Source organism: Stegostoma tigrinum, unplaced genomic scaffold (assembly GCF_030684315.1).
Source record: "Stegostoma tigrinum isolate sSteTig4 unplaced genomic scaffold, sSteTig4.hap1 scaffold_53, whole genome shotgun sequence".
In the NCBI taxonomy this organism is placed as follows: Eukaryota; Metazoa; Chordata; class Chondrichthyes; order Orectolobiformes; family Stegostomatidae; genus Stegostoma; species Stegostoma tigrinum.
The window spans coordinates 804,743-819,666 of record NW_026728461.1 but is presented as its reverse complement, the minus strand read 5'-3'; the positions used below and the strand labels follow the sequence as shown (position 1 = coordinate 819,666).

The following is a 14,924-nucleotide window of genomic DNA, read 5'->3' as shown; positions in this document are numbered from 1 at the left end:
TGCATTCTGTTCTGTGTGGGTTGCATATGGGGTCCAATTCTATATGTTTGCTGACTGCATTATGGATTGAGAACCATGCCTCTCGGAATTCCCATATGTGTCTGTGTTTGGATTGCACTTCTACGGTTATGTTGTCCCAGTTAAACTGATGGCCTTCATTATCCGGGTGTACTGATATTAGGGAAAGTTTGTCATGTCATTTTGCTGCCAGCTGATGTTCATGCATACTGATGGCTAGTTTCCTTTCTGTCTGTCTGATATAATGTTTGTGGCAATCGTTGCACGGTATTTTGTAAACAATGTCAGTTCTGCATGTCGTGGGTATGGTGTCTTTAATCCTTGAGAATGTTTGTCGTAGCATGGCTTTGGGCTTGTGTGCTACCGTAATTCCTAGTGGTTGTAGAAGTTGTCAGTTCTGATATGTTCCTGATGTGTGGCAGTGTGTCCAGTGTGTTCGGGCATAATGTGTCCTCTTCGTGTTGCTGTTTAGTCAGTACCTGCGGATGAAATTGCAGGGATAGCCATTCAAAGCGAACATTTTGTATTGGTGTTCTTCCTCTTTCTGCATAGTTCTGGGTCATTGCAATGAGTGGTGGCCCGTTTAAATAGTGTCCTGACACAGCTTAGTTTGTGCACCACTGACCTGAGTTAGTTGCCAAATTAAAAGTATCCGAGCCCCTCGAGGCACTGACCTGAGTTGTGATGTGCAAAGGACAACACACGAAGGAGGATCCTTGTGTGATTGATCCAATGTGATCTGTATACCAGGGTAAACAGTGAAGACTAGTCTTCAGCACCTATATTGAGCCTGGCTCCACTTGGCCTCCAGTCACCTCTCACAAACTACCATTGCCCTTCACTTTTCCTGACCTCCCCTCTGTTCTTGTTTTAAACTTATTGCACGCCAGGCAGTTTCAGCTGGCATTGCTGCTGTGGAACTGTAACATGGAGTGAATCGATTTTGACTGACAGGTGACGTAATTCTGCTTCTAAAGATCAGTCAATATTTTGTATTTATTACTGTAAATGATAACCATTAACAGGCTAAGACAGTGATGGCACTGAATTGTCATCACTGGACGAGCAGGAAAGATCTGTTTACGTCACTCAGGACACGATTTGATTCAGCCTGGCATTCTCCCGTCCTTCTGCATGTGATGCCGCTCTGCTGTGTTTTGGTTTTGTTACGTCTTGATTATAATCATCTCCAGTTGTCTAATACTTTGTCATTTCTAATACATGAGACTCCTTTCCGGCATCTGCATTTCTGGCTCCATAGCTCAGTGGTTAGAGCACTGGTCTTGTAAACCAGGGGCCGTGAGTTCAAGTCTCACTGGGGCCTTTGGTAATTTTTCTACATCTTCTGCTTCCAAGATCGAAAGGTGCCCTGAAAAGATTATCTGAAATTATGACTATATCATTTCCTCCACAGGCCAGAAATGTCCATGAAATTCCACGTTCCTGTTCGCTCTTCCACGTGTTTGAGGCGGACCATTCGGAATGGCAGGAAGCAGCTGGTGCGAGTGATGTTTGGTCGGAAGAGCGAGGTGAAGCAGTATAAACTGCAGAGTGGCAGATGAACAACGGGGGAGGAGCACAAATCCGGGGCAGCCACCGAATGCTCCCTTTTGTTGCTGTGAACAGGTTCCTGGTAACAAAGACAACACTCACTCTGAATCGGCCAGAATCAGCCCAGTGAGAGTTTCCTTCAGTCTAAAAGGACAATGACAGCACATACAAAGGAAAATTACCACCCACACTCCCCCCCCCCCCCCGCACCCCCAAGCATCTCACCATTCTGAGTTGGAAACAAACCATTGTTTCTTCAGTGTACCTGGGTCTAAATCCTGGAATTTCTTCCCTGATGGCAAAGGGGCTCTACTTACATGCCAAGAAGCTCATGAAAGTGTCTCATCACCTCTATCTGTGGAGTAATGAGGTATGAGCAATGAAATTTCAGATTAAGATTGTGATTTCACAAGAAGTGCAATTGTCTTTTGCCAGTTTTACTTTTCCAAAACAAAGTCTGGGACATTCATTGTGGAGACACAGAAAGAGTCTTATTCCACCCACTGCAGAGACATCCATGTCACAAGAAGCCAGCTCTCCTGAACCCAGAGCCACCTCCCTTCGAGCCTTTCCACTTCTTGTCTGTTCCCAAGTATCCGATCGTGCCAGAGCCGAGATTCTACTTGTATTCCTGATCTTTACACTGAATTCTGACTATTTCGATGTCTCAGATCAGCTAATGACACCGAGAGCATCAGAATCAATCTCCCCGTGCCTTAAAGAAGGGAAAGGTGCCTTGCCTTATTCTGCTCAATCAGAAAGTTGATCCTTTGCTTTCCCTTGAGTCTGAATCACAAAGTGTGATGAAAGATTTACGAAGCTGGAGACTGGGTTCGCTGTTTTGTTTCCTTTCCACATTTCCACCGACCAGCTGGCAACTTTGGAGCCGCTTATAATGTTGGGGGTGGGTAGTGATGGGGTTTGGTAGTTTGATTAAGCTGATAGCAAGAATTTCTTTCAATTGACTAAGGTCAGTAAACAGATACTTTCATTTAAGGACAGTTGAAAGAGACAAAGTTGCATTGACATAGCGCTTATCATCCCCACTGAAGAAGCCAGTTTACTGTGAGCAGACATGGTTTAAAACTTGACTCATTTTCCTCCGAATGTGATATAAAGTCAGAAGTCACACGATATCAGGTCACAGACGAACAGGTTTATCTGAAATCAGGAGCTTTCAGAGTGTGGCTCCTTCCTCAGGCGAAGTGGATGCATGGAATATATTCACAGCAAAGACGCTTTCGATCATAATCTGAAATTGATTTCATAAAGAGCCACCTTCATGTTCTACCAAACATTAAAAATGAAACACATGTCAAAGGCAATAAAGCCTCACACAGGATTCAAACCTGCAACTTTTTGCACTGACGACATCAAGCTGAAGTGCCAATCAGACCACGAGACTAAGGACCCAGTCTGATGAAGTCCCACTTAACAATAAATCAGATGCCACTCACGCAGTGGTAGTGTCCCTACCTCAGTCCGATCATGTTGATTGGACAATTATTCCCCATTGCTTCAGGCAGTGAAAACCGCAAAGAACATCTTCTCGTTCTGTCTCCCTGTTCCTGGGACGGTTCTATTTGTCCCTTCCGCTGGGACAGGGTTCTCTCCGTTGGCAGATGCATCAAATAATTTCCCTCCATGGGCAGGTAGTGCTGGAAGATGGTATATGCTCTACCGCTCCCTTTCAAGCACTGGAAGAGGGATGGAGCAGAGCTGTGGAATCAGGCTTGTGCAGCAAGTAATAAATGACAATTTGAACTTCTGTCGAATGACATTTATCAGAGACGGACAGAAGCTTGGAGGGCTGCTGCAAAAGAGAGAAGACAAAACTGGAGATTAGTCCCTTCAACAACTTAAAATGGGATCTTTCTTTGCAGCCTGTTTGGTGTTCAAAATTTGTCTGCACACAACAACCCTGCAAATAACACCTTTGCAATGCGGGAGTCTTTTCCTTTGCTGCATCCAGAGCAGGAGTTAATGTCTGACACCAACAGTCCCAGATTAACAGAACCTGAGTGAAACACTCACTCACTGATGGACGTCCCCAACGGCCCTGAGTTGCGGGGCTGCAAACAGTACAATGCAGAAGGGAGAGTTCAAAATGAGCCATTGTTTCTCTCCCACCGCTCCCTCTCAGAGACAGGGAAAGTGATGTCATCAATCCATGGCCATTCAGCCCATCAAGCCACAGTGTCCCAAAACCACTTGTATTTCTCAGTGATATATCTCCCTAATGGTGGTGTCTGCACCATAATGCTCACAGAACCCCTACAAAGTGGAAACAGATCCTGCATCCCAACAAGTCCACACTGCACCTCAAAGCATCCCACCAACCCCACTCCTCCCATAACCCACGCATCGCCAAACACTACGGGGAATTTAGCCCGGCCTGTCCACTGAACCTGCACATCTCTGGACTGTGGGAGGAAACAAGAACAACTACAGGAAGCCGGAAGAATTTGCAAACTCCACATAGACAATCTCCCGAGGGCAGAATTGAAGCAGGGTCTGTGGCACTGTGAGGCAGCAGTGCTAACCATTGAACCATTGTGCCTTCCCATGCTCTCTCACACTGCTGATCCTCCAAATATTCACATCTGAAACGGCATGGGGTATTACTGGCAGAAATGAAAAAAAAAGCTGCACTTGATGTGCTTCAACTTCCTCAGTTTATTCCCATCTCAGATAAGAGGTTTTACAGTTCAGTTTAGGGCAGACAACAGAGAAAGCAGAAGACCTTCATAAGTATGTCACCTCCCCTCTGCAAGCTTGGCCAGTGTATCAATATGAGATATTTATTTCAGGCACATGAAGCTATGGGAAACAGAGAACTGATCAAAACACAGGATGCGGGACAGAGCGCAATATGCCTGTAGCAAAAGGCAGAGAATGGTTTCGAGTTTTCGATCTCTGGAGTATGGGCCCAGCATGCTCCCGCTGCATCACTCTGTTGCTCTAGCTCATGACTTTTTCAACAAGTATTTAGCTTTTCAACTGTTGTGTGGCATGTACCTTAAAGAATGATGTCAAAAGATCTTCACTGTTGTTCTGTAATCTTCTGTGGCTTAGGCATGTCACCTTTGTGTAAGTATTACCTTTGTCTAAGTTCCCACATTCTGTTGGTCGAGCTGTCATTCCACTCAGAATCACAAAATTTGTCAAAATGCAGACGGAGACCATGTAGCTCGCCTTCGCTGTGGGTGCCTCGGGTCTCCACAATAAGTACATGAGTGTCTGTTTTAATATCATTCTCCTGCCTTCTACCTGTAACTCTGCACATTGTGGCTTTTCACAGAACCATCAAATTCCATTTTGTGTGGCATGAATCTGCCTCTTTGTTGCAGTCAGGCAGGGATTTACAGGTCCACTTAGTCGTTGTATAAAAATGTGCTATGTCATGTAATTCTTACTTCTTTTCGTCATGACTTTACACCTCTGCCTAATTGATCTCGATCTTTACAGGCATGTGAGCATTTTTATCCTGGGAGTTCTCCTGTTCATACCATTCACAACTTGGAAAGCTTTACTCAGACCAGTTTACTGTTCTCCAAGAAGAACTATGTCAACTTTCCAATCTATCTTTCTTGATGACATTCTTCACACGCGTCAGTGTTCACGCAAACCTGTTCAGCACTGTCTCCAGTCACTTTGCCTCACAGCTTCCTGAACTTTCACACATACATAATTAAGGGTAGAATTCATTCTGATGATTGGCCTTGGACCTAACTGTCAACTTTTCTCCTTCTCCTCTGCTGCCTGACCTGCTGCATTCCTCCAGTTCCACACTGCAACAATTCTGTCTCCAGTGTTTGCAGTTCGTGCGATCTCCAGAATCATTCAGATTGCGGAGCACACATTCGGAAACACTCTTGTGCTTTGAACAAGTGTTTCTCTGTGCTGGGTTCACAATGACGTTAGAGCAGCTTCGTTTCTCACAAAGCTGGTTGAGTGATTCAGTGAATGTCAAGAGAAGAAATCTGGGCTCGTCCAGGATTTGAACCCGGGATCTCTCGCATGTCAGTGGCATATTAGACCGAAAGCGAGAATCATACCCCTAGACCAACGAGCCATCCAACAGAGGAACACCTCTTTCAGAGTGAGGTACATCCCACTTTGTTCAGGGAATTCAAAGCAGCAAAGACTTTCAAGAATATTTTGTTCTCAATCTGTCTCCCTGCTCCTGAGACGGTGCTGTTTGCCTGTTCTCCTGGCACCGGGTTCTCTCTATTGAGGGATTATTATACAATTTGTTTCCAATTGGATCACAGAAAGTTTTGAAAGATTTGTGAAGCAAGAGATTCTGTTGCTGTTTTGTTTTATTTCCATGTTACCACCTTCCAAGTGAATTTTGTTTCTAAAGTTTTGTTGCAATCTTCAGGCTTCATCATGCCTGGGGCTGAGGGAATTCAGATTTGTGGAGATATTCAAACGGCCAGGATTGTTCTGTTTCAAGCAAAGAGGGTCAAATGGAGATTTCATGGTAGTAGACAATGAGAAACTGTTTCCACAGGTGAGGATCAGTAAACAGGTAAATAGGATTTTAAAACATGAAGCATAAAGAAAACTGCACTTAGAGAGGACTTTTCACCACCAGTGATGGTGTCTGTTGACTATAGGTAGGGCTTGTTTAAAACTTGCTTCCTTCTTCCCCGTGCACAATGTATTCACTGCAAACACTCTCAGGGATCTCAGTCTGAAATTGATCTCATTGAAATCAGACCTCATCATTTTGATGTGTTTTGAGCTGCTTCCCATAAGTCCATGCAAATGAAATAAATATCTCATATTGATGCATGGGCCAAGTTTACGCAAATGAGGTGACACGTGCCTGAAGGTCTGAATGGCCTCCTCATGTTCTGTCTCGGCCTGCGATGATCTGATTTGTTAAACCTGTTCTCTGAGATCGCAGGAATAAAGTACTGAATTTGAAAAACATCAGCTGTAGTGTTTTACATGCAAAGGACACCCTGCAGTAATTCCCCATGCTGTTTAAGGAAGCAGTGTCCTTCAGGTGAAATGAGAAGTTGTGAGTGACCAAAGGATCGGAGACAGCATCACGTCACAGATACAGTTCACCGTTATTAGGACAGATATTACCGATTGTGGATAACCACGGAGAGAGACAAGTGACAGAGAATCTCTGTGCACTCGATGGGCCAAACGTCTTCTTCCTGTACGGGAATGACGCCATGGGTTTATGACGTCAGTCTCTGTCGCTGTGATGTGGCGATGCCGGTGAAAAGTGTCACTTAACCTGATGGAGGAGCGGCGCTGTGAAAGTTTGTGATTTCACATAAACCTGTTGGACTAGAACTTGGTGTCGTGTGACTTCTGATTTTGTTCACTGTCTCTGTGACAGAGCAGGCGAGGGAGACACAATGGCTCATTTTTAACCCTCCCTTGAACTGCCTGCAGCTCCGCAGCTCAGGGACGTTGGGGATGACTCTCAGTGAGTGAGTGTTTCACTTGGATTCTCTTAATTAGGAACTGTTGGTGTCAGATATTAACTCCTGCCCGGTCATAACAAAGAAACTGACATCCGCATTGCAAAAGACTTTCTGCAAGATTGCTGTATGAAGTCGAATCCTGAAAACCAAACATGCTGCAAAGAAATGTCCTGTATTAAGTTTCTAAAGGGAATAGTCTCCAGTGTCAACTTCTCTCTTTTCTAGCAGCTCTGTATCTTTCTCTTTGTCTCTGATTAATGTCACTTGATGGAAGTTTCCAATCGTGGTTTATAATTTCATGTCGTCTGATTCTGCCTCTTCTGCTTTTCACCTTTCCTGTGTTCAAGAAGGAGCCGCAAAACATATACCATTCCCAAGCACTGCCTGTCCGTGGGGGGAAATGGTTTGATCCATCTGCCATTGAAGGCAGCCCGGTGCTCGGGGAAAGGAGCAAACAGCAGCAGCCTGGGAGCAGGGGCAGAATGGGAAAAAGCCGTTCATTGTTGCTTTCACTGCCTGAACTGAGATTTTTTTTTAAATGTAAGCAGCTTGTTCAAAGATGCTATTACTCACCTCTGGAGCAGATAGAACTTGAAAGCTGTCTCCAACATCCAAAGGTCATTCATTGTATGACAGTCAACTAGATTACGGCAGAAAGCTGATGCTCGATGAAACTGTTCATTGGTGTAGAGGTGTGAGGGTCGTTGATGAGGATTTCAGAGGTCCCACGTTTAAATCCCACTTGAGCCCTTGTTATCTGCAGCAGTGTCCTCTCTTCGCTGTTTGACATCTTCTCGCGAAAATCTTTGGGAGTGTGTGAATGTGGTTCATTATGAAATCTAAGACCGTTTGAGATGCCAATGGGCCTTTGCAGTGTCAGTCTCACTTTCGGAGAAGAGGGAATCGAACTGTTACTGCGCCTGGTAGTGGAAAGAATTTCTCACTATCAGCTCAACCAAACTACCCAATGCCAACCATAACATGAAAAACAACACAAAATCTGTTAGTTGGGAGGCGAAACATGGGAATCAAAACCTGTGCCACAGTGTTGAGGGGGCCAAACCCTAACCACTGGGCCACCAGGGAAAGCATTGTGGCCCTTGCCATCTTTTCTCAATGGCACTGCTTTAGCCTTTTCAGCCTATTGTTCATTTTGGCTGCAGGTCAGTCTCTCTCCCTCTTGGAGGATTTAATCGTATAGAAAAAGACCATTTGTCCATCTTGTCAGTGTGTGTGTTCAGATCTTTTCTAGTCCCAGTTTCCAGTGTTTCTCCCACTGCTTTTGGTTTTCTTAATTTGAGAGTGCAAATTTCAATGAGATTGTCCCTGGAATCAACGAATGGGACTGAAGTTTGAGATGATAAAAATATGCTAAAGCACCTTGAAGTAATCATCCTCATGTTAAGCCACAGAGGGAGATACAAAGATATATCCTCCGAGAGTGACAGAGGCCTTTGGATTAAAAGTGCTCTGTATCCTCAACGTACACACGGTTCCCTGGCAAAAGGCAGCTTTATGTGGAACACAAGCAGTTACTCTGACAATGGGAGCCATTGCCATGAGCTGAGATATGAAATGGACAGTGAGTTGAAATAGTCCCACACTGAAGTTGCTCATGGTCAACTTTCAATGTCCAAAATGCAGCTATCCAATCACTTCAGCTGCTTGGAATCCAACAAAAAAAATTGCAAAAAGAAAAAATCTTTGGAAGCAACTGTCTTTTTGCAAATGTGGGAAAGCTGTCAATGTCATTCCAGAGGGGGAAGATACAACATTTCCATTTTCTAATCCAAAGTCAGATGCATTACCAATTACACCCACTGCTCCACACATGTTGCTGCATCTTTCATCCTGTCCACATGTGATTTTAACAGGGACATCCGCGGAAAGAGCATTCGCAGAATGAATAACCAACTAAGTTAGTTGCTGTCACTGCTTCACTTCAATGTTCTCCACTTGGTGAAGCGGTGAATTTCACTGGCAAATGACACATTTGAGATGTCGCATGCCAGCATCACTGTCACCCGTTTCTCTGCCACATGTTTCACTGCTACAACTTGCCATCGTTTTATTCACAGTCATTGTGATGCTCTGCCTCTCGTATCTTTGTTTTATATTATCTCCTCACAACTTATAAATGACTTCTAGTCTTCACATGCCCCATACCAGCGAAAAGAAAATTACCATTATTAGTGTCTACACGTCTCGTTATTTTATAAACTTCTGTCAGGTCGCCTCTCAACCTCCGAAGGACTCGAGAAAATAGTCACAGTCTGTCCAATCCTTATTTATAACTCAAACCTTCCACACAGGTAACATCTTGGTAGCCTTCTTGTTAATACTCACCAGCTTAAAAATATGGCTCCTACAACTGTGTGACCGAAACTGCGCACTGTATTCCAGAAGAGGCCTCACCAACGTCCTGTGCAACTTCCGTGACTTCCCAACTCCCAAATTCAAATGACTAAGCAAAGAAGGTAAGTGCGCCAAAAGCCTGTTTAACCACCCTGTCTAAGTGTGCAGTAAACTTCAAAGGTTTCTGTACCTGCACCCCTCGGTCCCCAAACAGGCACCTTAACAGTGAGACAAAGGCTGTGGGGAGGTGGAAAATAGTTTCAAATTTCTTTGACTTCACGTGCAATGAAATTTATTGTACACGTGCAGCTGAATAAGTTCGGCAGTTCATTCTCCGTGAAGCATTATAAATGGAATATATTTTCAATTCAATAGTAAAGTTAGACCCTTTCGATTCGGAAGGGAACTGTCGTGCTTCCCGTTTTACACTGATGCCTGAAAGATTTAACCACATCCCGATGATTTGAGGTACATTTCATACTTTCTGAGCTCCATCCAAGAAATCCACATACAAGGGTCTGTCTTTTTTTTTGCATTTTGAACCCTCCCTTCCTCTCAGCAGCTCTGTATTTAAATCTGATAACATTTCTAACTAAAGTAGAACGTAACATTCGAACGGCTGAATTCGATAAATCTGATTCCATTTATAGTATTTCACTGACCTGTGCGAGTTTGCAGCAAAGTGAATAAATTGAAATGATCTTCACAGCCCTTTTCCCCCCAATTTAACTCAGTGCAGTCACCCATGTGAGAAATGTCTTTGAGCTGAAAAAAATCACCTTCTTTTCTCTCTCCGAAGATATTCCTTCACATTGTGAATATTTGCAGGTTGTCTGTCAATCGTTGAGTCATTTCACAATGCACAGAACTTTTTTTTGCAAACTTTGGCAGAATTGACTTTCTTCAATACCCTCTTGAAACATGACAAACTGAAGTTGCTCCAAGTGAGGCTTGAACTCAAAGCCTCAGCATTGGCAGACACCTCTATACTGCCAAATAAGTACTACATGCTGACCGATTGTGCCACTGGAGCAGAGCACATCCATGTAGCTCCATATTTTGGATTATACCTTAATGGTTGGCAAATTGCCTGAGGGCTGGGATATGAAATCTTCACTCGTGGGCTCCGAAGATGTTCGAGGAACTTGATTAATTACACAGTGCAAAACTGCATTGAAATGTACATTTTCAAGATTTTCCTCGACTGTCCCCTGAGCCCTTGATGTTTTTGCTCTGCAGAAATCTGTCAATTGCATTCTTGGACAGACTCAATAACTGACCTCCACAGTCTCTGGGGCACCGACTTTCAAAGCTTCAGCTCACCCTGAATTCTCTCCCCTCAGTCTGCTGTTTGGGGTATGCCCCTGTTGTGGGAAATTAACTTCATTGTGTACCTCGTGTTGCTCCCGGCATGTCCTCTGGCACTGCATCCTTTTTACACTCGCTCAAGTGTTGCCCTGATTGTGCCATGGCTCCATGTCACAAGGCTCAGGAAAGGAACACAGAGCAATGCCCAGCAAGATACATTTTGTGGGTAAAAAACAGTTATTCGGCTTTCTGCGTTATTCAGTCTATTTGCGAGTTTTGCATCATTTAGAATTTTGAAACTGTGCACCTTGTACACCTGTGTGGTTCATTAATATCTATCCTGAGGAGAGGTTGTTGCCAATACTGACTCCTGGGAACAGCACAGTCCACTCTCCTTGAGTCAGTAAAACAATTCCTCACAGATAACATTACATCCCCATGGCAAGGGGCCTTTAGAGCAGATTCCCGACAGTGTGGAAACAGGCACTTTGGCCCAACAAGTCCACACTGACCCTTGAAGGATCCCTCCCAGACCCATTTCCCCTACCACCCACACCCCCCTGAACACCACAGGCAATTTAGCATGGCCAATCCACCTAGTCTGCACATCTTCAGACTGTGGGCGGAAACTGGACCACCTGAAGGAAACCCACACAGACACGGGGAGGATGTGCAAATGCCGCACAGACAGTTTCCCTGAGGCTGGAATCAAACCTGCGTCCCTGGTGCTGTGAAGCTGCAGTGCTAACCACTGAGCCACCATGCTGCCCTCACATGCCCTTTCATGCCATGACACTCTTCATAGAATTTGATTCAGCAACAAGTCACCAACTTCGTTTGCAAAATTCACACAACCGACAGGTCACACACTACACCCGCCATCATCAACTTTCACCAGGACTTCATTCAAGGACACGTTCCAATGCTTTCGTGAAGAGTGAATGCATAAGAACGTAACACAAAGGTAACTTGAATTTCACATCTAAAATTGTAAATGAAGAAGAGGCCAGAACTAGGTTTAGAATATCATGTTTAGTTCCACAGCTAGAACTCCAGCCCGACAGTTGAGAAATCTACCCCTGAATCCCCAACATTTACATGGCAACTTGTTCCATGTGCCCAGTTGGAAACCTATGTGAAGGAGCATGCTGTCTGGTAGAGCGTCGATAAGCATCCTCCATTATCTGACCTAAAACTGCAACAGGAGCTGTCCATTCCAGTTGTGAGAGCAGCAGGGTAAATGTGAGAGACTTGATACTCAGTGTTCTCGATTCATTCTCATCATCATGACAGCAACGTTTAAGAGGCATTTAGACAGACACGTGAAAGGCAAGGTAGTAGAGAAATACGCAACCATTGGCAGGCAGGTGGGATCAGTTCAGTTCAGAATAGCGTTCGGCACAGACCTACGTTACACTGTTTTATGTTCCACGTTATTGTTGACAATTCTCTGCTTGAAACAACACCGAAAGATGGAAACATAGGAACAGGAAGAGGTCATTCAACCTGGCTCCGCTGACTCGCCATTCTTTAACATCATGACGGATCTAAAACTTTGATGATTTTTCCGACCTTATCCTTAGAACTCCCGTTGAGAATTTGACAGTTATATATCTCTAAATATATTGAAGGCGATAAATTGCATGAATAACGTGAATGCTATGTTGGATTTCCTGATAATTATGCGGGTTTGTTGGATGAGCAGACGTTTCTAGTAGATTTCTTCTCTGAAAATTTGCGTGAAATGGCGAAGTTTCTCTTTCATTCGATGTATGTTCATTGGAAGACACGTCGGAAATCATAATGGGAGGGAAAATCATGTTCCTTCCCATTATCCCATGTCAACGCCCTAATTCAATTATCCAGTGATACACAGAAGGCAGATCCTACACGTATTGACAGAATGTAAAAAGCAATCAGAAATGTCAAAAATGTGCTAATGCAATGGGATTGCTTTGTGTCCAAGAGGTGAAAAGCTCTCTCGTCCGAGTCAACTTCACGTCACTTGTTGAGGACTGAATAAGGGAGAAGGTGTTTCACTGGAGCTCACGAGCCTCTCTTTCATATTCGTCCTTGTTTAGCTTTCCTTGATCCTTTGCAAAAGAAAGAAAAGAAAATGGAAACAACATTACTTAGTAACCTGGCTTGTCCTTTCTGCAGTTTCAAATCCAACGTGGCTTCGACTCAAGAGCATACTTTCGTATTCGTTTCTGTACAAAAGCGCAAGTCAAAAGGTTCAAGCAAGTGTGAGAATTCGAAAACGACAAACCAAGTTGTGAGGTTGTTTGAACCTCGGTGCAGGCATAAGCTGCCACCTGCCTTGTCTTTCTCCTTCACAGTCAATTTTCCCGCATAGCTTTCCAGTCAGGGACCCGAACAAATGTCAGACGGCAGCCAGCTGATTCGGGCACCTGTGTTTGAAAACAAGGAAAAGAAACGCAATAACTTTTACGAAATTCCAAGCTGCTTATTTAGAGTTGCACAAAAGGTAGTTTATGAGCACATTGACAGATCGTAAAAGGCGATCAGAGATGTCAAAGAAATGCTAACAGCATGCGATTGTTTTTTGTTCAAGAAGCAATAAGTTTTCACGCCTGAGCCACCATCACTTCACATCCTGGTGAGTGATGAAACTACAGTTTGCTTCACTTGAGCTTCATGTGGCTTGCTTTCCTATCTCTCCTGGTTTAGACTTTCTTGCTCCTCCTTGATATAAAGAAAAAAATGAATGGATGCTATATCAATTGGTAGCTTGTCTTGCATTTCCTCAGTTTCAATGCCAGCATGTCTTTGACTTGAGAGCATACGTTAATGCTCGTGATTCTGCGAGAGCAAGTGTCATGAGGTTGGTCTGAGCTTGTAAATCCCTTCACTCCTGTTGTGGACTGAATAAGTCGCTATTGTGTTCGCTGCTAAGAAATGCAAACATGTTTCTCTACTCCAAAATGTGACTGAGGGCTTCTGGTTTAGTTTCATGCACTTTGAGACATGGCAGATTCTAACGGAACTAGGACATACAGAGACTACTTTGAGATGTACTTGACAGAGAGGAATTCGCAGTGCACTGCGACGTGGGACAATTAGGCTTTTCCTTGACTTTGGGCTGGAGCGCTTTTGCACGAAAAGCAAAGGTGACACTACTCCACTACAGAAAGGATTAGGGCACGCTAAATGCACTCTAAAAGCGGTGACCACCTCCGCACATTCATGGCCAGGAAGGAGCGAAATTTAACAAAGATTCACACTGCAATGAAATAGAATGATCCTCCCGACCACAACAAAAGCAGATATGGGCGACTTCATTTAGAGAAAGGTTGGCTGATGAGAACAACAAACGAGAAAGCTCACTCCACGTCCATCCAGGAACCAATCGCTGTAAAAGAGGAACACCACTATTTCCGCCCGGCTTTGAACCGGGAACCTTTCGCGCTGAAGTGCATGTGATAACCACTACATTAGAGGAACACAGCCCCGGCTTTGCCCTGCACTCTGGCCTTCCTACAGCATTCAAATTTGCAGCTGTTCAACGCTTCACGTCTCTTTTTACGAACAGATCAAAGTAGTCCAGCATTATTGGCACTATTGAAAAATAAAAGATATCATGTAAACCTGCCCAGAAAATATTCACATGGACGTTGCCGGGGTTGCAGGTTTCGGACCGTACGGCGATGCTGAATAGGTTGGGGCAGTTTTCCCTGGAGGGTCGGGGGCTGAGGGACGACCTGGCGGAAGTTTATAAAAGCATCAGGCATATAGACAGGATGAGTAGTCAAGGTCTTTATCACACGGTGGGCGAGTCAAAACCTGGAGGGTGTACAATTAAAGTCAGGGGCAGCAATTTAAAAGCGACCTGAGGGCCATTTTTTCTTGCCCAGAAAGTGGTGCATGTATGCATTAAACTGCCAGATGAATTGGTGGAGCCTGGTAAAATTACAACATTTCCAAGGGATCCAAATGTGTGTGTGAATCGGGAGGGTTTAGAGGGATATTGACCAAATGCTGGCAAATGGAGCTGCGTTAATTTAGGATATCTGGTCGATATTGGCGAGGTAGACCGAAGGTTGTCTGCTCTCTCCATTTCCATAATGAAACTGATCCTGTAACGCGATGAAAATGAGGAGCAGATGTTCTGTGCTCACCTGCATTGTGCATTGATTAGAAACAAAACCTTGCCTTCTGTTACTTTCAACTGAAACACAGGTCTTCCCTACCCAGCTTCAGCAGAACAGCCAACCATAA

The 14,924-nt window shown here is 44.3% G+C and overlaps 1 non-coding gene across 1 annotated transcript; it reads left to right on the top strand.

The window, feature by feature from the left end:
• Positions 1–1,269: 1,269 nt before the first annotated feature.
• On the top strand, positions 1,270–1,342 carry trnat-ugu (transfer RNA threonine (anticodon UGU)). The gene has a single exon. It is a non-coding gene; the product is annotated as a tRNA-Thr (tRNA).
• The last annotated feature ends 13,582 nt before the right edge of the window (positions 1,343–14,924 follow it).